The sequence below is a fragment of the Piliocolobus tephrosceles genome, chromosome 3 (genome assembly GCF_002776525.5).
Source record: "Piliocolobus tephrosceles isolate RC106 chromosome 3, ASM277652v3, whole genome shotgun sequence".
Lineage (NCBI taxonomy): Eukaryota > Metazoa > Chordata > Mammalia > Primates > Cercopithecidae > Piliocolobus > Piliocolobus tephrosceles.
In genome coordinates, this window is record NC_045436.1 from 132,051,970 (window position 1) to 132,056,773 (window position 4,804).

Here is a 4,804-nt window from a genome sequence, read left to right on the forward strand (position 1 = left end):
TTAGTAGAGACGGGGTTTCACCGTGTTAGCCAGGATGGTCTCGATCTCCTGACCTCGTGATCCGCCCGTCTCGGCCTCCCAAAGTGCTGGGATTACAGGCTTGAGCCACCGCGCCCGGCCTAATTTTAATTCTTAAACACAATATCTGTCAATACCAAGTGGGATCCCAGCATCCATAATTTTTTTCATATTTATGTAATATCGATCAAAATTTTATTACAATAAAATGCATATAACATAAAATTTAGCATTTTAACATTTTTTAAGTACACAGTTCAGTGGCATTAAATACACTCATATTATAATGAAAGCATCACCACTATCAACTTCTAGAACTTTATCCTCATCCCAAACTGAAACTTCATATCCATGCAACAATAACTTCCCATTCTCCCCTCTCCCCAGCGCCTGGCAACTACTATTGTACTTTCTGTCTCTACGAATTTTACTATTTCAGGTACTTCCTTTAAATAGAATCATAGAATATCTGTCCTTTTGTGCCTGGCTTATTTCACTTAGCATAATGTTTTGAAAGTTCATCCACATTGTAGCATGTGTCAGAATTTCCTTCCTTTTTAAGAATGAATAATTCCATTGTACATATATATCACGTTTATACATTCATCCGTCAATGGGCATTTGGGTTGTTTCTCCTTTTTGGCTATTGTAAGTAGGACTGCAATGAACATGAATGTGCTGATGAAGATTTTAAAAACACAGGAATGCAGCCTTGTGACTCATATCTATGTGTAGACACGGCTGAAAGAGTAAATAGGTGTGCCGTAAGTACCCATTCCACATAGAAGATCTATATCATCTTGATCTCCTCCACCCAAATTAAACAGTCAATATCTGTAAAGATCAGTAGTGACCTCATAAGACCAAAGAAGTAAAAGAAAGAGGAGGAGGAAGAGGAAGAGGAAGAGTAGAGCACTTCAGCAGCACATACACTAAAACTGGAACTGGATATGGAGAAGATTATCATGGTCCCTGTGCGAGGATGACATGCAATTAGGTGAATTAATGCAGAAACAGAAAATTAAATATCGCATGTTCTCACTTGTAAGTGGGAGCCAAGTCTTGGGAACACACAGACATAAAGATGGGAACAACAGACGTTGGGGACTCTAATAGGAGAGAGGGAGGAAGCAGGGGGCAAGAGCTGATACGTTGCCTATTGGGTACTTTGTTCACTATCTGAGTGACAGGATTAAATGAAGCTCAAACCTCAGCATCATGTAATATACCCTTGTAACAAACCTATACATGTACTCTCTGAATCTGAAATAAAAATGGAATTTTTTTAAAAACAAGAGTAGGAAAAGGAAGGTAGGAAGAAGAGGAGGAAATTAAGAAAAGAGGGAGAAAAAAGGAAAAGAGGAAACATCCTTGACATTTGCCTAAAATCATGGGAAATTTTGAAGTCAGTTCTTGAAAACCTGATCCTGGTACCTGATGCACAGAACAATAGCCCCTCGAGTGTCATCCACGCAACTCCTACCCAAGAAGGTTCAAACATCATGAACCCTCTCCAGAAACTCTCAGCTACAGACTAGAGGCTTTGAATAGGTTGAGTCAATTCTAAGGGAAGATGCATTTAGCACTAAGAAAAACTCACAGAGGTTTACAGGGTCCTGTTCTACCTACATCTTAAAACATTTAAGCCCTCTGATCTAACTCATTATGGGTTTAGAAAGACAGCAGGAAACACACATTGGTGTTTCTTTCTCCTTTACTCCACCTCCTCTTTCCTTTCATTTACCCAGAGTTAGATGAATTAACTCCAAGATTCTACCTAGAGGCTCCAAACGACTACTTTAGGGCTAGGCATGCTGGATAATGGCTATAATCCCAACGCTTTGAGCAGGGAGAATAGTTTGAACCCAGGAATTCAAGATCAGCCTGGGAACCATAGCAAGAGCCCATCTCTACAAAAAATAATTCAAAAAATTAGCCAGGTTGACTGGGCACAGTGACTCTTGCCTATAATCCCAGCACTGTGGGAGGCCGAGGTGGGCAGATCGCCTGAGGTCAGGAGTTCAACACCACCCTGGCCAAGATGGTGAAACCCCCTCTACTAAAAAAATAAAAATTAGCTGGGCGTGGTGGTTCATGCCTGTAAACCCAGCTACTCGGGAGGCTGAGACAGAAGAATCCCTTGAACCCAGGAGACGGAGGTTGCACTGAGCCAAAATCATGCCACTTCACTCCAGCCTGGGTAACAGAGTGAGATTCTGTATCTAAAAAAAAAAAAAAAAAAAAAAAATTCAGCCAGGCATAGTGCTGCACATCTACAGTCCCTGCTACTCAGGAGGCTGAAGCAGGCAGATTGCTTGAGCCCAGGAATTCGAGGCTGCAGTGAGTTATAATCACGTCACTGCACTCCAGCCTAGGTGACAGAGGCCGTGCCTCTAAAAATAAAAGAAAATAAAAGGCTGTTATAGAACAAATAACACAGTACTGTCAGGCTCACTTTGGCAGCAAATACATCAAAATACAGGGCATTTTGAAGGGCCTGTTTCTGTGCTTAAAGTTGTCAAGAGCTTAGCAAACTCAGTGGAGGCCTGGAGGGGTCATCGTAATTTGCTGGAATAGTACATGGATAGGATGATTATGCTAATAAGCATGCCAGCAGCAATGGTTAGGGCTCACATACTGTAACCTTTGCTCAGGTGAAGCTTTTATTATTACTTTTTATGTTGAAGCCGTTGCAGACTTTGTTTTCCTGGACCATCTGAGAGGAAGTCACTGGCATGATGCTCATCACCCTGACCAGGGCAGGCAGTGGGAGCCAGAGGACTTGCTCTTGAACACACAATAAGATGTTCGTGGGAATCTGCAGAAATAAATGCAGGAACCTTGAGAGCAGTCGAAAATCAATGAGTGTATAATTGTCACTGTTGTCCTGTTTTTACCTCCATCCTATTGCAATATAATTGACATCTGTAAATCATCTCCAAGTTACATCATTTCCAATTCAGCTTTCTCTGAAACCCTATAGTAACCTTTTTTTTTTTTTTTTTTTTTTTTTTTTACAGACTCTCACTCTGTCGCCCAGGCTGGAATACAGTGGCACAATCTCAGCTCACTGCAACTCCCACCTCTGGAGTTCCAGAGATTCTCATGCCTCAGCCTCCCAAGTAGCTGGGATTACAGGCGCATGTCACCACACTGGTCTAATTTTGGTATTTTTAGTAGAGATGGAATTTTATCATGTTGGCCAGGATGGTTTCAAACTCCTGGCCTCAGGTGATCTGCCCACCTCAGCCTCCCAAAGTGCTGGGATTACAGTCGTGAGCCACTGCACCTAGTCCCCTACCATTAACCTTAAAGGAGTTAATTTGCCAGCTCAGAAACCACTGATGTTTCCCTCGTGCCAAAACCCTCCCAAATAAAGCTGCAGTGGTTGCTTGGCATTTAACGCTGTTCACGCCAGAGCTCTAAACTACTCTGGCTCTATGAAACAGAGGTTGTGTAGCGTAGGGATTACCTCTTACCTCTTAGGGATTAGTTCTTACCTCTGAAACCTAGTTTTACCATTTGACAGCTGTGTGGCTTTCAGCACGTCTCTAAACCTCCAGGTGCCTAAGTTTCCTTAACTGTTAAATGGGGATAATAATAGGACCTACCTCACAGAGTTTTCATTAGAATTAAATTTATGATATGTAAAACACTAAGAATGGTGTAAGCAGTGCTGGGCATGGTGGCTCACACCTATAATCCTAGTGCTTTGGGAGACCAAGGCAGGAGGATGGCTTGAGGCCAGGAGTCTGAGACCAGCCTGGGCAACAACACTACAAGACCCTGTCTCTAAAAATAAAAAAAAAAAATTCATGGGGCGTGGTGGCCCATGCCTGTCATCCCAGCTACTCAGGAGGCTGAGGTGGGAGGACTGCTTGAATTCAGGAGTTTGAGGCTGCAGTGAGCTGTGATCTCACCACTGCACTCCAGCCTTTGTGACAGAGCAAGACACTGTCTCTTAAAAAAAAGTTATTATCTAATGTCACCCTACTTCAAGCACCCAAGAGGCAAACCTGACCTGTCAGTTCCTCAAATACCATCACTGGGTTCTATTATCGCGTAGGCTTTTCTGCTGCATGGACTGCCCAGTGCCAGTCTCACAATTCGGTTCTTACCCACTGATGTGGTTTGGATTTGTGTCCCCGCCCAAATCTCATGTTGAATTGGAGGGGCGGCCTGGTGGGAGGTGATTGGATCATGGGGGTGGATTCCCTCATGCTGTTCTTGTGATAGTGAGTGCATTCTCACAAGATATGATGGTTGAAAAGTGTGTGGCACTTCCCCCTTCGCTCTTTGTCTCTCCTACTCCACCATGGTAAGATGTGTGTGCTACCCCTTCACCTTCCAGCATGACTGTAAGCTTCCTGAGGCCTCCCAGCCATGCTTCCTGTTAAGCTTGTGGAACTGTGAGTCCATTAAACCTCTTTTCTTTATAAATCACACAGTCTCTTTATAGCAGTGTGAAAACAGACTAATACACTGTATTTTGAGGTCCAGCTCAAACCTTATCAACCCCATATACCTTTTCTTGCTCCCTTTTGTCCCTCAGGAATCCCTTTGCATGAATCTCATACTGTTTGATGTTATGGTTATTGTAATCAAGCCTTTAACAAGAGAGAACATAAAAGTACTTTGCATGTTGTAAAGCAAAACACAGATGTGATTTTTTTTTTTTTTTTTTTTTTTTTTTTTTTTGAGACAGAGTCTCACTCTGTAGCCCAGGCTGGAGTGCAGTGGCACCGTGTCGGCTCACTGCAACCCTCTGTCTTCTGGGTTCAAGCAA

General features: G+C 42.9%; 1 non-coding gene across 1 annotated transcript; it reads left to right on the top strand.

Moving 5' to 3' along the window:
- Positions 1-930: 930 nt before the first annotated feature.
- On the top strand, positions 931-1,035 carry LOC111526508. Its single transcript, XR_002726384.1, has one exon. It is a non-coding gene; the product is annotated as a U6 spliceosomal RNA (small nuclear RNA).
- Positions 1,036-4,804: the final 3,769 nt, after the last annotated feature.